The sequence below is a fragment of the Canis lupus genome, chromosome 8, assembly GCF_048164855.1.
Source record: "Canis lupus baileyi chromosome 8, mCanLup2.hap1, whole genome shotgun sequence".
NCBI lineage: Eukaryota > Metazoa > Chordata > Mammalia > Carnivora > Canidae > Canis > Canis lupus.
The window spans coordinates 21040294-21061587 of NC_132845.1; the positions used below are offsets into that span (position 1 = coordinate 21040294).

At 39.2% G+C, this 21294-nt stretch overlaps 1 long non-coding RNA gene and 1 pseudogene across 5 annotated transcripts in view; both read right to left on the minus strand.

The window, feature by feature from the left end:
• The window catches only part of LOC140637960 (uncharacterized), a 52240-nt gene that overhangs the window by 11243 nt on the left and 19703 nt on the right, over nt 1-21294 (minus strand). Inside the window, exons 5-6 of one of the 5 annotated variants that reach the window (XR_012035081.1) lie at nt 8354-8404; nt 7965-8241 (exon numbers count right to left, since the gene is read on the minus strand). The exons of 1 other annotated variant lie outside the window; for it this stretch is intronic. This is a non-coding gene — a long non-coding RNA (uncharacterized lncRNA). Of the gene's footprint in view, nt 1-7964; nt 8242-8291; nt 8405-21294 lie in introns of those variants that run through there. 3 more of the 5 variants (XR_012035080.1, XR_012035079.1, XR_012035076.1) reach the window with 3 other exon arrangements.
• Nucleotides 206-1227, minus strand: LOC140637556 (large ribosomal subunit protein mL45 pseudogene; annotated as a pseudogene).

Consider the following 21294-nt stretch of genomic DNA (forward strand, 5'->3'; position numbering starts at 1 on the left):
CTGACGGTCTCTGCTACAGGAAAAATAGATTATCTGAAACATACTTTCGTTGAGACTCAAAAGCTAGATATACAATTTAAATAGGAAGAAGTGGGCTTATGGCTGTATGTATCAGCCAGCCACCCACCTGGACCCAGCCATCAGCTGTGGTTGTGGAAGAGACAGCTGGAAACATCCAAGCAGGAGAGGAAAGGACAAACATAGATGCTTCTACAGCATGATGGAGAGATGACTGACTTCACAGCTTCCAGACTCCACAGCATCCAGCCACCTCATCACCATGCTTCACATCCCAGGAGTCATTTATGCCACCAGGATAACTAAAGTTTATGGGCCTCTCCTTGTGGCTCTTCATAGTCTTCGACAGGGTTTCAGCTGGGGCCCAGGGATCATCATCATCTTAAGGATGGGCTGCTTGTGGGGTGCCCATGGAGGGGTGATCTTGCCATGCATTCTCCAGCTCCCATAGGGATTTACCAGGTGCTTTTCAAACACAACATACTCCAGGACATCCCTGGGCACATCTTCCTGTCCATACATTAGCCGGCCAAACCGGTCATAGATGGCCAGAGTCTGTCGAGTGTGCTTGCGGACAGTGACCTGGCTGTATATGTTGCCCTGGTTCAGCAGATTCGAACAGCAAACCTGAACCACCTGGGGTGGCTCTAAAGATTCTACGAAGCTCCAGTGGACCATTTTATACTTGATGTCCCAGACCATGTCTGGAAAACAGTTTTCAGTTACCAAGGTATGAAGCCGGTCATGGTCTGAGTTGTTTAGACAAAGGTGAGCTTCAATAAAAATATCCTTAGCTTTTTCGGGGAAGTCCTTTATTTTAAAATTAGGATCATGTTCTCTTATCTTCCGGATTGACAACTGTGATGCCACCTTCTTCTTCAGTTGTTCGCTTCTCTGTGCCAGTCCTTCCTTTGCAAGAGATGACAAGCGAGCATCACCTCTGGAGGAACATAGGCATCAAAGATACCAGCTGTACAGGCCAGATGTAGTGGATGCTCCAAACGTTCTGGAGGAATGACCAGTCCTGATTTCCGGGCATATTTCATAAACTCCTTTTCTGATTTGTATTTGGGTTCATAAGTAGGAGGTGTGAAACGTTTTTTAGTTCTCGCTGGAACTACAACTGTGGACTGAGTCACCAGGACAGGCTTCCAAGACCACTAAGGCTTTGGATAAATAATACAAACCCCGCAGTGTGGGGGCTGCCATTTTGTTCCCGCAAAGACCGCTCTATCCAAAGTATATTAAGAACTTAACACAACTAAGCACCAAAACAAAACAAATTCCAATTAAAAATGGGCAAAGGAACTACTTGGTATTTACCCCAAAGATACAGATGTAGTGAGATGATGAGACACCTGCACTCCAATGCTTATAGCAGCAATGTCCACAATAGCCAAATTGTGGAAGGAGTCATGATGTCCTTTGACAAATGAATGGGTAAAGAAGATGTGAGGTATATATACATGTATGATGTGATACATATATATATATAATGATCTATTATATATTGTGTATATATATACATATATATATACACACACAATGGTCTATTATTCAGCCATCAGAAAGGATGAATACCTATCATTTACTTTAGCATGGATGGAACTGCAAGGTGTTATACTGAGTGAACTAAGTCACTCAGTTTCACTCATATGTGGAATATAAGAAATAGTGAAAGGGACCATAAGGGACTAGAACTCTCCTGGGGGCAGTGATGTATTATCAAGTAGATGGGAGGGAAACTGGGGAAAAATTAGAGAGGAAGACAAACCATGAGAAACTTCTAACTCTGGGAATAAACAAAGGGTTGCAAAAGGTGAGGTGGGTGGGGGGATAGGGTAACTAGGTGATGGGCACTAAGGAGGGCACATGATGAGATGAGCACTGGGTGTTACACTATATGTTGGCAAATTGAATTTAAATACAATATTAAAATGAAATAAAATAAAATGCACAAAGGAAATGCACACCAAAAACACCCCAAATAATCCAGTTAAAAAATGGGCAGAAGACATGAACAGACATTTCTCCAAAAGACATACAGATGGCCAAAAGACACATGAAAAGATGCTCAACAGCACTCATCATCAGCAACAAGCAAATCAAAACCACAATAAGGTATCACTTTGCACCTGTCAGACTGGCTAAAATAAAAAAAAAAACAAGAAGCAAGTGTTGGCATGGATGTGGAGCGCAACAGTGTTCCACTGCTGGTAGGAATGCAAACTGGTGCAGCCACTGTAAAAACCAATATAGAGGTTCCTCAAAATATGAAAAATAGAACTACCATATGATCCAGTAATTGTACTACTATTTACCCAAGGAATATGAAAATACTAATGCAAAAAAATATATATACAACCCTATGTTTACTGCAGTATTATTTACAATAGCCAATCTATGGAAGCAACCCAAGTGTCCATCCATAGATGAATAGGTAAAGAAGAGGTGGTGATTGTGTATATAGTATGTGTGTGTCACACACACACACACACACACACACACACACACACAATGGTATATTACTCAGCCATCAAAAAGAATAAAATCTTGCAATTTGCAATAACATGGACAGATTTAGCAAATAAAATGCTAAGTGAAATAAGTCAGTCAGGGAAAGACAAATTCCATGATTTCACTCATATGTAGAATTTAAGAAACATGAAGAAAAAAAAGAGACAAACCAAAAAATAGACTCTTAACTATACAGAACAAACAGAGGAACAGAAGGGAAAGGGGGGATGGTAAAATAGGTGAAAGGAATTAAGAGTACACTTATCATGAGCATGGAGTAATGTACAAAATTGTTGTATCACTATATTCTAGACCTGAAACTAATATAACACTGTATGTTAATTATACTGGAATTAATTTTTTTTTAGAGTTCATTTATTTATTCATGAGAGACACACACAGAGAGAGAGAGAGAGAGAGAAAGAGACAGAGACAGAGACACAGGCAGAGCGAGAAGCAGGCTCCACGCAGGGAACCCGACGTGGGACTCGATCCCAGTACTCCAGGATCATGCCCTGGGCGGAAGGCAGCGCTAAACCACTGAGCCACCGGGGCTTCCCGAATTAAAATATTTTTTAAAAGTAGGCAGAGGGGTGGGATCTCTGGGTGGCGCAGCGGTTTAGTGCCTGCCTTTGGCCCAGGGCGTGATCCTGGAGACCCGGGATCAAATCCCACATTGGGCTCCCGGTGCATGGAGCCTGCTTCTCCCTCTGCCTATGTCTCTGCCTCTCTCTCTCTCTCTCTCTGACTATCATAAATAAATAAAAATTTAAAAAAATTTTAAAAAAAAGTAGACAGAGGGGTGCACAGTAGGTTAATATCCAATTCTTGGTTTTGGCTCAGGTCATGACCTCTCCTGAGATGGACCCCCACATCTAACTCCACAATCGGTGCAGAGTCTACTTGAGATTCTTTCTCCCTTGCTAATAAAATTTTTAAAAAAATAAAATAAAAATGGGCAGAGGACCTGAAGAGACATTTTTCAAAGATAACAGATGGCAACAGATACATGAAAAAATGCTCAACAGTACTAATTATCAAGGAAATGCATATCAAAGCCATAATGAGCTATCACCTCAAACTAGTATAGAATCAAAAAGACAAGAATTACAACTGTAAGCAAGGATGTGAAGAAGACAGCCCTTGTGCTTTGCTGGTGGGAATGTAAATTGGTTCAGCTACTATGGAAAACAGTATGGAGCTGTATCAGAAAATTAAAAATAGAAATACGATTCAGTAAACCTACTAATGGGAATTTACCCAAAGAAAACAAAAATACTAATTCAAAAAGATATATGCACCCCTATGCTTACTGCAGCACTATTTACAATAGCCAAGATATGGAAGCAACCTAGTGTTCATCAGCAGATGGATAAAGAAGATGTGGTATATATACACACACATGCACACACACATACAATGAATTATTACTCAACCATAAAAAAGAAAAATCTTGCCATCTGTGCCAACGTGGATGGACCTAGAGATATTATTCTGAGTGAAATCAAATGCCATGTGATTTCTCTTACATCTGGAATCTAAAAAATAAAACAAATTAAGAAGACTTTTAAATAGAGTGATCAAACTGGTGGTTGCCAGAGGGGAGGTGTGTGGAGAGATGGGCAAATAGATGAAGGGGATTAAGAGGTACAAACTTCCAGTTATAAAATAAATGTCATGGAGATGAAAAATACAACATAGGGAATATAGTCAGTACTATTTTAATAATGCTGTATGTTGACAGATGGTGACTACATTTAAAATGAGCACTAATGTATGAAATTGTTGAATTAATATGTTGTACAACTGAAACTATTAACATTATATGTTAGTCATACATCAATGGGGAAAAACAGACAAGAAATAACACGTGTTGGTGAGGATGAAAGAAAAGGAAACACTAGTGCACTGTGGTGGGAATGTAAATTGGTGCAGCCATTGTGGAAAACAGTTTGGAGGTTTCTCAAAAAAAATTGAAGTAGAACTACCATATGATCCTGTAAATTCCACTTCTGGGTATTTATCCAAAGGAAACAGAAACCCTAATTCTAAAAGCTATCTGCACCCCCATTTTCACTGCAGCATTATTTATAATAGCCAAGATATGGGAACAACATAATTGTCCATTGACAAATTAAAAGATAATGTGGCATATATACACAACAGAGTATTACATATGCATAAAAAAGGATAAGATCGTGCCATTTGAGACAACATGGATGGACCTAGAAGATACTATGCTAACTGAAATAAGTCAGACAAAGACAAATACCATATGATCTCATTTGTATGTGCAATTTACAAATAAAAGTTTTAGAATATTTAAAAACCAAGCTCAAAGATACAGAGAACAGAGGAGTGGTTTCAAGGGGAGGTGGATGAGACCAGTAAAAGGAGACTAAAGGCACCAATTTCTAGTAATAAAATAAGTCCTGGGGACTTAAATATCCTGGGAACTCTTTCTTTTTCTCTCTTGCTCTTTAAAATAAAATAAAATAAAATCTTTAAAAAAATAAAGAAAAACTGGAGTTTAAATAATAATAAACCAATACAGTTTCTTAGTTTTAACAAATGTACCACGGAAATGCAAAATGTAAATAATGGGGGAAATTGGATGAGGGGTATGTGGCAACCCCGTACTTCTCTACAACTTGGTTAATCTATAATTATTTCAAAATAAAAAGTTTATTAAAAAGTACCAGCAGGGGATCTCTGGGTGGCTCAGTGGTTTGGCGCCTGCCTTTGGCCCAGGGCACGATCCTGGAGTCCTGGGATCAAGTCCCACATCGGGCTCCCAGTGTGGAGCCTGCTTCTCCCTCCTCCTGTGTCTCTGCCTCTCTGTCTCTCTCTCTTTCTCTCTATCCTGAGTAATAAATAAATAAATAAATCTTAAAAAAAAAAAAAAAAGTACCAGCTGACCAGGAGAAGAGATGCAAGGACAAGAAAGGCATTGCCCTCAGAATCTTCTGCCTTCCTATAGGAGGGAGCCATGATGAGGATAAACGCCTTGAAGCAACACACGCACCCTAGTTTGCCTGGGACAGTCCCTAGTTTATACCCATTATCTCAGCATCATCATTAATTACAAAGCACCCCCTTTTACTTCTAAAAGTATTCTGATTTTGACATTAAATTTTACGGTCACACCACCTAAAACCACGGAGCCTACTGCAGTGGTCAGAAATAAGAGGGAACATTGTGATAGCAGGACAGGATGGAAGGGGGTTAAGAAGTGGAAATTGGGGGATAGGAAGGAAGAGGTATGGCCCAGACAGGGGCGGCCTCAAGAGGAAGGGCCCAGAGGCAAGTAAGACCCAAGGTGTATTCTTTTTAAGACACAGAAGTCTGAAGTTGGAGAAAAACAGCAAACATGATTAAGATGATGGGGTCAACTAGGGTTGGGAACACATTAAAAGGACTAGAACTCTCCTGGAGCAGTAATGTATTATCAAGTAGATGGGAGGGAAAGCGACTATACCACCCTACACGTGACAAATCAATTTTCTTGAGAAAGATCCCTTTTTCCCCCTTATCTATTCTTCCCTAACCTTTCCTATACATTCTCTAGGCCCTTGATATATACTGAGCTCCAGCTCACCAAAGCTCACTCTCGAAGGTACTGTGAGATCCCTCCATACACTGCTACTGCCCTCAATGTATACAATGTATACAAGATTTGCAGCTGCTTCCCCAGCCTTGGGTGTCTGACCCAAACTGTGGTTCAGTCATATGCTCTGCTGACTCAGAGCCCACAGCTCTTCTCCACAACACCACTCCTTGACCCCCATGTGGCATTCTTTGCTACTGAAGTAAAGGGTCACCTTCAATAAAGCATAACCCCCAAGTCTTCTTGTGAACTCCAGATTTCAGAGAACGGGAAAAAATGTTTTACAAAAACCCTGTTGCTCTTTCAGGGAAGAAGACTTGCATTCTAAATAGTTTTACTATGAAAAGTAAACTGTGATTCAGTTTCACTTTCTATTTAAATACTTCAGGAACTAATACACATGCTATTATTTTCAGAGAATGATGACTTTATTTTTTTTTTTAATCTTGTCCTTTGAATCATTTCATTCCCATGTGATTCTCAAAGACTTAAAAATCCCAAAAATCCCACCAACTTAATATACTTAGTGGAGTCTCTTTCCGGGATTATTTAGCATCTTCTGCTTATAGTCATGTCCAAAACCCAGTAGATCTTCCTACTCCTAAAGATTTGCCTAGACCAAATTAAGTGATACCACTCTGAAATCTGAATGTCTTTAATAGCTGCACACCATATGCGCTAGTAGAAAAACACGAGGAAGAATGTCTACAAGCTCATCTCTCCTGGGCTGTGGGTAGAGTGGGGAGCAGGGGGTACTTTCATCTGCAGTGTGCCTAGGAGGCTTGAGTAAGGTTGGGCCAGGATTCTGGGGCCTCTCCTGCCCGGGGCCGTCCTAACTTCGGCCCAGCCTGGAGGCTGAGAGGTGTGGACCCATGGCTGGCTAGGGATGCCCTGTAAGGCTGCTGATAAAATTCTCTGATGAAATTTGTTCTTCCTCAATGAAACATGCTTTCTCTGGGGATTCCTATGTCCATTTCCAAAGTAAAGTAGCAGGACAGGAACTTTCATAAAATCTGAGCCATCTAGCTCTCTGCTCTCTAAAATTTTCAAGTCTTTGCATGTCCTTCCCTCAGCAAAAACGCTCATATTTTAGAGAACTTACTGCCAATGAAGTAACTGGGAGGTGGAATTGGACAAACACATTCTGTTCTTCGTTGGTATGAGAGCACCTACATTGAGCCATTCCCTTTAAAGGAGCAGGCCTCACTTCTGGGGCCTGTGGAGAGAAGCCCACTCCAAGGTGTTAGTTTGCAGTTGGCTTCCCAGCACCTTCGCAGTCATAACCAAAGCAAAGGAGAATATTGCATGACTTCAGAAGAAAGCCGGCCACCTTGCAACATCTTCAGGAAATTCTGCACTCCCCTAGGGCTTGCAAAACTCCCTATGTCTTGCAGACCAAAGGCAAGATCTCAGTCACCTAGCTCTAGTTTGCATAATTAAAGAAAGTGGAAGCTGGTTATTTTCTGAGTGACCCTTGGCCCAACCAAGCTCACAGGGCCTGTGACAGAAATAAGATAGCAATAAAATGAACTACTGTAGCAGTGGAAACTCGTACTATCTACACTAGCAGGAAAAGCCAGGCCCCTGGATATTCACCTGATTCCTTTTTTTTTTTTTTTTTTTTTTTTTTAATTTTTTTTTTTAATTTTTATTTATTTGTGATAGTCACAGAGAGACAGAGAGAGAGAGGCAGAGACACAGGCAGAGGGAGAAGCAGGCTCCATGCACCGGGAGCCTGATGTGGGATTCGATCCCGGGTCTCCAGGATCGCGCCCTGGGCCAAAGGCAGGCGCCAAACCGCTGCGCCACCCAGGGATCCCCTGATTCCTTAACCTGCAAGGGTCACCTGGCCAAAACAGTATCCACTGAAGGTACTATAATATTATTCTTTTGAAGATGGCACACACAACTTCATGTAATTTCATGTTATAATCTGTAAGACTTCTGGTTGAAAGAATTTACTAAAATCTTCTATAATATCTTTTATCTTCCTTTTTGATGTGGAAAAGCATCGCCTGAGATCTGTTAATTTGCTATCATGTCTTTACCTCTTTCTGCTCCTTCTTCCCTTGTCCTATTAACATATTATCCAACTTTGCCTAAAAAAAATTAGAGAAGTTAAAAAAAAGACACAGAAGTTTAGAGCCACCTCCAGTATAGCCACACAGGGGGAGAGAAAGTCCACCTTCAAAGCAAGCACAGCAGCTGTACCTCTTCCACATTGGGCATCCAGACAGATTTCCTTTGTACAGAGTCTTGCTACTAGAGGAAAAAAAAAATTTTTTTGAAAATCACTGAGTTACTCTAAATGTCCTTACTTTAAAGAAGCAAATTCAAGACAGGTTTACTTGGCAGGAGGTCACTTTTAGCAGAGCAACTGCTAGAAAGCAGGCCTCAATTTCCTTGTCCGTGGCAAAAAAAAAAAAAAAAAAAAAAAAAAAGCCCAATTAGTTTAGGAAAGACCGAGGGAGCTCCACATGGGCCTCTTTCAATCAAAAGCCACCTGGGATTAGGGCGGCCACCCTGTCTGCAGGAGCTAAACTAAGATCCCTCCGCCCCCACCCCCACTTCCGTTGCAGAACAAGGGTCACTGCTACAGGGAGAGCTGAACCTGTGGACTGGGTTCTGGTTTGAGTCAGAGCACGATTTGGTTTTAAGGCCCAGAATTTTTTGTTTGGACCTTTTAGCCTTGATTAAGGGTTCAGAGACATGGGGCCACCTAGCAGCCCTTGGCTTTCCAGAGTCTAGGAAAACAGCTCAGTCGCATTAGGAGTTTCCCAGAGAAAACTAGGACAGAGAAGGAATATTTACTAAGTGGGAGAGGAAGCTACTGTTGAAGACCTTTCTAATCCACCTCTATAAGGTTCACTTCAATAAAACCAGTAAACATACCTATCACAACTTTGTTCCCCCTGTGAGTAAAGCCTTGAATTTTTTTGTGAAAAGTGACACAGCAAGCAAGCTAGCTTGCTCATTTTAGCATGGCTGAGGAGATCTACAGAAGTGGGGTCCTGGGTCATTCTTGGGGTGGAAATAATAAATTCAACATTAATATGATGATGGTCTATGAAAGTTTCTGGATTTTTTTTTTTTTTTTAAGGAATATATGAAATGTACTGGCTGGATAAAGCCACAGTTTTCATCCTGTTCAGCTCTGGGTCCTGGGAGGGAGGATAGTGGGGTGGGGGTGGCGGGGTGGTTAAGTACAGGATAGGCAGGCCTGACCTGGCAGCCTGAGTTTTGTAGCATCTAGGCAGTTTGGAGTCTTTGAGTCTCCCCTGAAATCCCCTCCCCGACCACACAGCCTGCATTCCTGGGGAATGTCCTAACATCTGCCTGAGGCTTCAGAACCATGCATTCATTTTTTAACCAAAATTTATTGAGCACTCACCTTAGGCTAGGCCTTCCAGTCTGGGACCACTAATTAAGTGCCCCCCAAAGAGCTCTGCACAGTTTCTTGAATAGGCATGGAGGACTGTATCCTGCTGACTCCTGTGCTCCCCATAGTAGCTTATGGTTAGCCTGTGCTATAAAGCATTCAGTTAACCACGCACACAGGGGAAAAGCTGGGATTTGCAGCCAGACTGACCCAGCTGAAATCCTAACATCGGGGCAATTGGCAATAACCAGCTGCTTAATCTTGAGGAGGTGGTTCAAATTCTCTGCATCTCAGCTTCTTTAGATGAAAATGGAGGATAAGAAAATACATTCCTTACAGGGTTATTTGTTTAATGGGACATAAAGACATATTAGGTAAATACATAGGGGCCACCAATAATACTAGGGTTTTTTTTTTAAGATTCAGCACAATTTTTATTTTAATATATTTCAGAGTAATGTCTGTACATAATTACAAAAGTAACACATAACTCTTACTCTGTACAAGCACTATTCCAAACACTTTACACAGATTAAACTAGTTCATTCTAACAACAACCTTCTGAGGTAAGTATGACTACCTGGTGTTCAACAAATGATGTAACTGAGGTACAAAGACATTGAGTGACTTACTTAAAGTCACATAGCTAGCCTGTGGTATGACCTGGCTTCAAGTCATGTCCATATACATACAGTTCAATAATTCAAAAAATTCTGTAAGATTTGTTATGAAAAGCAGCCGCTCTGCATTTCCTTCCCAGGCATTCCCACTCTCTATATAATCAAGGCTTATAGAAGACAAGGATTTAAATTGCTTTCACCATTACTGGAAACCACCATATACCATTCATACACCACCCTTCCCCTCTTCCATCCTTTCAGTAACAATTGTTAGTTAGATGTAGTGTTTACATCATTATCACTTATAATACTATTATAGGCAACCTCTGCAGTGTTCCATCATTCTCTTTTTTCCCTATACAACTAGTAACTAGAGTTAATCCCTGTCTTATTAGTTGGCTGAATTTCTATGCACCTTCCCCTAATCCATCACCAAACTCTCCGTGTTCATCTCCTCTCCATTTATTCAAACACATCCATCAGAAGTCCTTCCATCCCTTGAACACACCTTTCCCAGAGAGTCTTTCTGCTCCAATCGACACTGGACGCTTCTAGTCCTCCCCTACAGCCATATCTCGGGAACTCCTTTCATCATCCCTGGAATCACTTTCACTTCTTTCTTAGGCCAGTTCACCTAGATCCTTTACATTTTTATGAAGTTGAATTTCTCAATTTTTTTTTTTTTTTTAGTTTGTGGCTCTTGTATCCTATTAAAGAGATCTTTCCTACTGTGAAATAGTGAGATTTTCCTAAGATTTCTCCTAGAAGTTTTATAATTTTAGCCTTTATGTTTAGGTCTGGGATCCATTTTTAGATGCATTTTGTGTATAGTGTGAAGTAAGAGTTGAGGTTCTTTTTTTTTTTTTAAGATTTTATTTATTTATTCATGAGAGACACACAGAGAGAGGCAGAGACATAGGCAGAGAGAGAAGCAGGCTCCATGCAGGGAGCCTATGTGGGACTAGATCCTGGGACTCCAGGATCACGCCCTGAGCCAACCGCAGGTGCTCAACTGCTGAGCCACCCAGGCATCCCAAGAGTTGCGGTTCTTTATCTCAAAATAGATATCCACTTGATCCAGCACCATGTCTTTAAAAAAAAAACTGTCCTTTTCCCCATTGAAACACTTTGGTCTCTTTGTCAAAAAAAAAAAAAAAAAAAAGAAAAAGCTATTTATGTGTTGGTTTATATCTAAACTCTCTATCATCTTCTATTACCCCTTACATATGTATTTATGCTAGAATGTCTTGATAACTGAAACTTTATAGTGAGTCTTCAAATTAAGTAGTATGAGACTTGTTTCCAACTCTGTTCTTTTCAAATTTGTTTTGGTCACTCGAGGTTCTTTGCATTACTCCATACGTTTTAGAATCAGTTTGATAGTGATTGCACTGAATCTACAGATCAATTTGGGGAAACTGTCATCTTTTTTTTTTTTAAGAGAGAAAGGGGCAGAGGTGGGGGAGGGGCAGAGGGAGAGAGAATCTTAAGCAGGCTCCATGTCCAGTGTGGAGCCCCACACAGGACTCGATCTCACAACCCTGAGATGATGACCTGAGCCGAACACAAGAGATGGACACTTGACAAACTGAGCTATAAAGGTGCCCCCTGGAGAAACTGACATCTTAACAACATTAAGTCTTCCAGTCCACAAACATGGCAATTCTCTCCATTCATGTAGGTCTCCTCCAACACAGCAATGTTTAGTAGTTTTTAGTCTACTAATCTCAAACAAATCTTGTAAAATGTCCCTGAATACTTCATGTGTTCTCCGTTTGTTTCTTTAAAAACAGACTTTATTTTTTAGAACAGTTTTAGGTTCACAGCAAAATCTAAGTATAGAGAGTTTTCATGTAACTCCGGTTCCCCCAAACCCCCAACTAGGGTGTTTTTCATGCTATTGTAAGTGATATTTTTATTTTTAAAAACAGTTCAAGTTTTTTTAAAAAAGTTATTTATTTAAGTAATCTCGGCACCCAACATGGGGCTCCAACTCAAGACTCTGAGATCAAGAGTTGCAAACTTTATGACTAAGCTAGCCAGGTGCCCCCTACAAGTGGTGTTTTTAAAATCCCATTTCAAAATTATTCATTGCTAGTATACAGGGAGAAAAAATTAAACATTTGCCTTGTACCCTGTGAACTTGCTGATCTACTTATTAGTCCCAGTAGTTTTTCTGTAGAATCCTTGGGATTTTCTAAATACTCATTCATGTCATCTCCAAATAAGTATTATTTTACTTCTTTTTTGCCAATCTGTCTCACCTTACTGCCCTGGCTAGAGACTTCAGAAGAATATTAAATATAAGTGGTGAAAGATGACATCCTTAGATCCTAGAGGGAAAATATTCAGGGAAAAATTTCACCATTAAGTATAACCTCCATTGTAGGTTTTCACGGAGGCCCTTTACCAGGTTGATGAAGTTCCCAGGTATTCACAGCTTACTGAGAGGTTTGTGTCTTTTTAAATCATAAACATTAAATTTTGCCAAAGGCTTTTTAAAAAATATTTATTTGAGACAGAGAGAGAGTGGGGAGGGGCAGAGGGAGAGGCAGAGAAATACTCAAGCCGACTCCCCACTGAGTCTGGATCCTGGGCTCAATCCCAGGACCCTGAGATCATGACCTAAGCCAAAATTAAGAGTGCTGCTCAACCAACTGAGCCAAAGGCTTTTGATGCATCTATGGAGATGATATTCTCTTCATTTCTATTAATGTTGTAAGTAACACTTGTTGGTATTTAAATATTAAATTAACCTTGTATTCCTGGGATAAGCCCCACTGAATCAGGATGTATTTTCTTTAGTATTTATTTTTCTAGTAATTTGTTAAGGTTTTTACTTTGATCATGAGGGATATTGGTTTGTAATTTTTTTTCTTGTAATGTCTCTTTATGGTTTCAAAATCAAAATAATATTGGCCTCATAAAATGGGCTGGAAAGTGTACTATCCAATTTTACTTTCTGAAAGTTCTGCATAGCTAAAGGATTGGTATTATTTCACCCTAAATGTTTGATAGAATTCACCAGTGACACCATCAAGGTCTGGGAGTTTTCTTTGTGGAAAAAATTATTATTAATATGAATTTAATTGCTTTTGTTGATATACTGATATTCAGGAATATTTCTCCCTGAGTCAGTGTTGGAAATTTGTGTTTTCCAATGTGTGTTCCATTTCATCTAAGTTTTCAAATGTATTTGCATAGTTATTCATATCCTTTTATTATTCCCTTAATGTAGGATTTTTGTACTGTTTTCTCTTTTCCCAGATCTTGACAATTTGTGTCTTTTTTCTTGATCATTCAATTTTGGATGTTATCAATTTTATTGATTTTTAAAAATCAAATTTCTTGTTTCATCGATTTCTCATTTTTCTATTTTTTGGTTCATTATTCTCTGATCTTTATAATTTCCTTTCATCTACTTCCTTTGGGTTCAAATTGCTCCTCTGCCCCTAGCTTCTTAAGGTGGAAGACTAGATCATAGGTTTCAGACTTACCTTTGTTTCAAAGATAAGCTATAAATTTTCTTCTTAAGGACTGACTTAGCAGCATCCCATGAATTTTGAAAATGTTCTTTTTCATTCAAAATATTTAGAAATTTCCTTTGTGATTTCTAACTTTACATTTTTCCCAAATATCTGTTTTTAATTTCATTCCATTCTTATTAGAGGGCATACTCTGTATGATTTCAGTTGTTTTACACTTACTGAGACTTGTCTTAGGGCTCATAATTTGGTGAATGTTTCACATGCACTTGGAAGAAATGTGTATTCTGCTATTGTTAGGTAAAGTATTTTGTGTCAATTAGGTCAAATTGGCTGATACTGTTATTATCTTCTATATCTCTACTAATTTTATCAGTTTCTTCTTTCAGTTACTGAAAGAACATTGAAATCTCTAAAGATCATAGGTTCGTTCATTATTAGTTTTTCCTACATTTTGTGTGTGTGTGTGTGTGTGTGTGTGTGTGTTTTAATTTTCCACTGGAACATGATTTCACAGGCATCTTTTTTTTTGTTGGAGTTCAATTAGTTTTTCCTATAGTTTGCATTTCTGTTAATGTGTGTGCACATTTAGAATTATGTCTCCTTGAGCATTTGTACTCTCAATTATTACAAAATGACCCTATTTACTCCATGTGACATTTCTTGTTCTAAGGTATACTTTGATATTAATATAGCCATTCGAGCTTTCCTATGATTGGTGCTTGCATGGTATAAAACTTTTTCAGGGATTCCTGGGTGGCGCAGCAGTTTGGCGCCTGCCTTTGGCCCAGGGCACGATCCTGGAGACCTGGGATCGAATCCCACGTCGGGCTCCCGGTGCATGGAGCCTGCTTCTCCCTCTGCCTATGTCTCTGCCTCTGTGTGTGTGTGTGTGTGACTATCATAAATAAATAAAAATTTTAAAAAAGTCAAATCAGTATTGAGATAGTTCAAAGGAAGATTTAAAAAATAAAAATAAAAATTTTTCATCCTTTCACTTTTAATCTATGTATTTACATATATATAAATATATACATAATAATAATATGTATTTTTTAAAGATTTTATTTATTTATTCATGAGAGACACAGAGAGAGAGAGGCAGAGACACAGGCAGAGGGAGAAGCAGGCTCTATGCAGGGAGCCCGATGTGGGACTCGATCCTGGGAAACCAGGATCATGCCCTGAGCCAATGGCAGATGCTCAACTGCTGAGCCACCCAGGTGTCCCTGTATTTATATTTTAAATGGGTTTCTGGGGCACCTAGATAGTGCATTCAGTTGAGCGTCAGACCTTTGGTTTCAGCTCAGGTCATGATCTTGGGGTCATGGGATCCAGCCCCATGTTGGGCTCAGGTTTAGTGCAGAGTCTGCTTAGGGCTCTTGCTCTCTCTCACTCTGCCCCTCTTCCCCTGAAACACATGCATACACATGCTCTCTCTAATAAAGAAATAAATCTTTAAAAAATAAAAATAATAAAATGAATTTCCTGTGAACAGTGCACAGTTGGAACTTGCTTTTTTTATTCAGTTAGTCTGGCCATCTCTGCCTTATAACTGGTATCTTTAGACCCTTTATAATTAATTATTAAGCTGGTTGGGTTTTATTCTACCATCTTTGTATTCATTTGGTCCCATCTGTTCATTTGTTTTTCCCTCTTTTTGTTGCCTTCTTTTGTGATAATTATTTTTAGCACTCCATTTAATCTATAATATTGGTTTATTAACTATATCTCTTTGTTTTAGGTTAAGTACTTGCTCTAGAATTTAAAATATGCATATATTACTTATTACACTACACCTTCAAATAATGCTGTATCACTTCTGGTATAATGTAAAAACCTCATAACAAAAATATGTTATTTCATTTTTCCCATCCTTTGTGCTACTACTGTCACACATTTCTTTTCTATAGATGGTCTAAATCCTACCATGCATGTAATTTTTGCTTTCAGCCATCGATTATCTCTTAAATGCATTTTAAAATGAGGGAGAAGAAAGTGTTTTATATTTATTTAACCACATACATATCATTTCAAGGATTCTTCATTCCTTTGTGTAAATCCACATTCCCATCTGATATTTTCTGAATAACTAACATTTTTCATAGTGTGAGTTTACTGACAACAAATTCTCTTGACCTTTGTTTGTATGAAAATGCCTTTTGTTTTTGCCTTCACTTTCGAATAATTTAACTTATTTGTTTTTATTTTTTTTTCTTTTGGCACTTTAAAGATACAATTCTATTGTCTCCTGGCTTGGATAGCTTTAGACATGAAGTCTGTAGTCTTTCTTATCTTTGTTTTTCTGTACATACTACCTTATTGCTATCTCTTTATCATTTAATTTTCAACAACTTGATTATGATATAGTTTGATGGGAGTTTCTGTATATGTAGGTTTATTCTGTTGAGCTTTTATCTTTGTCGTTGCATTTTCATCTAATTTAGAAATTTTTTCTTTTTTTTTTTCTTACTTTTATTTCTTAATATTCAGAAAGACTTAAGATTTCTGGAGAATTTTTCCTTATAACTTCCTCTCATCTGGAATTCTTCCCACAACCATCAGCTGCTTTAGTTTCCCAGAAGTCCAATCTCTCTTCTCAACAATGCAAGACCATCATGCTATACTTGGGATACCCCTCCTAGCTCTATGGTCTGGAATGTGCTTCCAGGTAGAAACCTAAGTGATAACAGAGTTTACTTCATTTTTTTTCTCTTCTCTCAAGAATCACAATCCTATTATACCTCTAGTCCAACATCAGAAAACAGGTATTGCATACTTTTATAGTTTCTGGTTATTTCTGTGGTAGGATAAAAGTGGTCTCTATTGCTCCATCATTGGTAAAAACAGAAGGCCACATGCTTTTCTAAAAATCCATTTACTAACAATTTTTGGAAGGTAGTAGAGAGTAAACTTACTTTCAGTAGGATTGTCTGATAAAATAATTGTCCCAAAATCTTGTTTTGCTTCTTCTCCAAGCCCAACACTTATTAACTTTGCTTGGGCTAGTTATTCAAGCATCTCCACATTAATATGACTTGTATATAATTTTGCTCTAAGAAGTACAAATTTGAACAATACCTTTATAACTTTGGTCTTTTTACATCTACTGACAAAACTGATCAGTTTCCTACACTCACTCTAGAAAATATCACTTGATTTACCAGAAAGGTAAATCATACTTTGTTTGAAAATGATGTCAAAATTTGGTGGCTTTGTGCCACTATAGGACAAAGTGTCACAAGAAACAGTGACTGCTTCTTGGGGACTGTTAAAATGCAATAAAGTCCAATTTTCAAACATTCAGTAATGTATTTCCTAATTGAACATCTCTTTTCTGGCTATTATGCTAAATCAACATTCTTATAGATTACTTTGTCCTAGCTGTGTTCATACTATAACTACATTCAATATTTACACTTAGAGAATTCTGTATTATGGTATTGATAATATTATCTTCATCATTAATGACACCCTTCAATTACTTTTGACTCATAAGATTTAATACAAAAGTAACAAAATGCAAAATTTTACAACTAAGAATTTTAACACTATCATGATGTGAAACACATTATACAAAATAATCTATAATTGATCACTGAAATTACCTATGACGAACTGACCAACACAGTCCTTGCAGTAAATATCCTAAAATAATGATTAAGAATGTAATAGAATTTCTATAGAAGTCTTAATTAATCTTACATTTAAAATTAGCAAAATGTATGTAAACAAAATTGTTTCATTTTTTTCCCTCTAAAATCATCAAACCACTTGCAAACTCCCTGATAAACCACCAGACTTTCATAGACCAACTCTGTGAAATCCTGTTTCAAGGATATACATTTGTATTTCTAATCAGTGGTAATAATTACTGATTTTCAATGATTCATACATAGAAGTCATTTAATACCCATCTAATAAATTATTAAGCAATGTTTTTTTGGTTTCATATATGTTAAGCACTATTCTAAACTCCAAGGATATAGCAATGAAACAGATATTGTTTCTATTCTGGAGGCACTTCCTATCTAGTAGAAAGAAGAAAACAGTACAAAGAAAGCATGTAAGTTCAGAAATTTTTAATGATATAAAGGAAATGGTATAATGAGATAAAGTGTGACTTAAAGAATTACTTCAGATGGGGTGTTTAAGAAAGATCTCACTGAAGTTATTGTTGAACAGAATGCTGAATGGTGAGAAGGAGGCAGGCACTGAGAAGCAGAGACCATTCTAGGCAGAAGGCCCAGCAATTGCAAAGGCCTTGAGGCAGTGGTAATGTCTTGGCCTTTTTGGGCAAGAGAGAAGGCTGAGGTGCCTGAAGCAGAATGAACAAGAGGAATATGGGATAAGAAGAGGCTTGGAAGGCACCCACGTACCAGAGTAGCAGAGCCTTGTGAGCTGTTGTGATGAATTTGGGAAACTACTGGAAGACCATAAACAGGGGAGTGACTGGAGCTAATTTACCTTTATAAAAGATCACTAAATGTTCCATGGAGTACAAAGGAACTGGAGAGACGCAGAGTGAGAGCAAGGAGACCAGTTACAAGGGTATTTAATAATCTAAGCAAGAGGTGACCAAGATGGAAACAGTACAGATGCAGAGAAATAGGTGGATTTGGGAAGCATTTTTCATATAGAACAATAAGACTAGTCAATGCATTGAATGAATTAATGCATGAGATAATTAATGAATAGTCACTAAAATGGGGAGATCTGAGAGAAAGGTAAGCATGTGCTACAGAAGTTAAGGAAAGCTTTCTGGAGGAGGCAAAATGAGAACTGGGCTTAAGAGATGAGTTAGCTATGGCTAAGAAGTACAACAGTTGGGATCCAATTGCAAACAAAATCAGTGAGATGGGAATGAACCTCAGTGTGTCTGGAGACTCACAAAGAACTGCCTACTAGCTGGATGTTGAGGAACGAGTAGGATAGTAGAGTAGAGTGGGATGGAAAGGAGCTGGATCATGGAATATCTGGAAAGACCAAAAGGGTGAACTCTTTGTCTCTACCTATTTAATCCTCAGAACAGCTGTAGCTTGGGCTTCCTACCACAGAGACTGGCAATGAGCCCAAGCCTGAGGCTGAGGTACCCATCTTACTGCCTTCCAGGAGAGCCCTCACATGCTCACTGATCTGTCCAACATCAAGGTGACCTGTGAGGCAGTAAGCTGGGAGCTGGAACAAGTCCCTGCTACATTTACCATCCCTGGAAGATATGGGAACACCTAACACACTCTATAAATGCTTCAGATAACAAGTAAACTATCCCATAAACTCTGAACTGGAGGCATCAGTCTATCTCTGACAAAAGTGGTGAGTTTTTCTCAGCACTAGATGGGAAGCACCCCCAGGACTGCCTTGGAACCTACTACCCAGAGCCCTGCCTCCCCTTTCTCTCTGACTGCCTAGCCTTTGCTGTCCCCACCAAGGAAAGAGTGTGCCTCACAAGTCCATTATAAGACCCCTGTTACACCTGGAGAGGAGGCCTGGATTTTAAAGTGCCAGACTAAAAGACTCATTGGGGCAGTCAAGCTTTTAGATTCATAGACGCTGCTCCTTCTGTGACTGTACCAGATACTTCCTTGCCATGTGTGGTTCCAGTTCAAATATGAGCTCTACAGTGCTCACTTCAGCAGCACATATACTAAAATATGAGCTCTACAGAGGCAAGGATGCTGCCTGTGTCACACATGCTTTGCCTCAGAAGCTGACAGAGTGTTTATTTTTTTAAAGATTTTATTTATTTATTTATTCATGAGAAATACAGAGAGAGAGAGGCAGAGACACAGGCAGAAGAAGAAGCAGGCTCCATGCAGGAAGCCCAATGTAGGACTCAATCCCAGGACTCCGGGATCGTGCCCTGAGCCAAAGGTAGACGCTCAACTGCTGAGCCACTCAGGTGTCCCTGACAGAGTGTTTAAAACACGTTTTCTTAAAAAGAAAAAAAAGAATAAATGATTGGCTATGATATGGATGTAAGGGATGGGACACAAAAACTACTCAATGCCTAAACAGCTGCCCTAGAAGTCTACCCACTTCCTCAACAGAAACAACAGCTCCCTCTTACTTGGTGATATATAATGTATGACAAAAGGGCTAGGCACATTTCCCACATTATCTCATTTAATGTTCACAACATCCTCTCTTTAAGCTGTGTATTCCTACCACATTTTACTGATTAGGGAACTGAAAGGTAGGCAAGTTAAGGTCACAGCCTAGTGAGGGACAAAGCCAGGTCTCTCACCTGCCTACAGCTAGTAGAGGTCATCTCCTAACTACAAAATGAGGCTCTTTCCACTAGTCCTAAAGCAATTCTATGAGTGAAAGCACTGGAGTCTCCCACCTGCCACCCTGGAGGGCAGTTCAGCAGCCCTTTAGCTCACCCTCTCACCTCAGCAGGAAGCCGTTTATCAGATTAACAACCCACCTGCTGCCACAGCAGAGAGGAGTGCTCTGAGGAGAAAGAACTGCACTTGGTTGGGCTCTCTGTGGCGGCCAAGGACCCAGGGATATCTTGGGCCTTAGAGCAGGGAAGCCACTGTGTGTTTTTTCCCTTCCAAGGAAGAAACTAGAATGTGTTTTCTGACCTCACTGTCAGTATGAAGTAATGGGAAGAACACAGGATTTGGAGCTAGATAGATGTGGGTTTGAGTCCTGATAAACTATGATCTTGGACAAGCCACTTAGACTCTCCATGTTTGTTTTCAGCTGAAGAATGGCTTAATGCCACTTCTCCTGTGGAATTGTCTTGGGCATTAAATGAGATGGTATATTTAAGGAGCCCACACCACAGCTGGCACCCAACAGCACTCTCAAGCAAGAGCACTCCTTTCTTCTCTCAACTGGATAGGGCAACCATTATTGGGCCCACTTGTCAGATGAGCAAACTGAGGTGCCAAGAGATTGAGCCTACAGCTAATAAAGTACAGCCAGGATCAGTGTCCTCACATGCCTCTGTGTTTCAAGACCATTACTCTCCTCTAGTCTAACTTTTTTGGGGCTCATGTTATCTAACTACATCAGCTTCCCTGCATTTGTCTCCCACCCTCCATAAAATGAGGAGGCTCTTTCCACTACTTTTTTTCCCCTCTTTCTTTCTGGCTTCTCAAAAGCAAAACCAGGTCATTCTCCCCCAAATTGGTTATTTTGTCTTGAATATGTAACTATCTGGGCCTTCCTCCTCTTCTCTTTCTTCCCTTCTCTAAAATTCTTAATCTTACCAGTCTCTTTAACACACAAATCAGACTGATCATCATAAAGTAATACAGAGAGTCACAAGCAGAACAAGAGGTAAATATAATTTCATCCACAAGCAAGACAAGCCCTCTCTGTTGGTGCAAAATCATGACTCATTCGAAATCTTTTATGATGGCCAGATGCTGAGCACATATAAATTGCTCCAAATTGCTTCTACAGTGTATGTTAGTGGTGGGGAGGGGAACAACCAACAACTATCTGTCTATTTATATATTTATACATTTACCAGGAAATGTGTTTATATTGTTTTCCAATCAGGATTTACCACAAGCCAGGAGTTCCACACCTAAAGAACAGGCTAAACCCAGCCCACTGTCAACAAAGTCCATCACAAACATAAAAGATTTTAAATCAAAATAGATATTAGAAGAACATGATTTCTCAGGATTGTTGGGCAGCCAGAGCTAT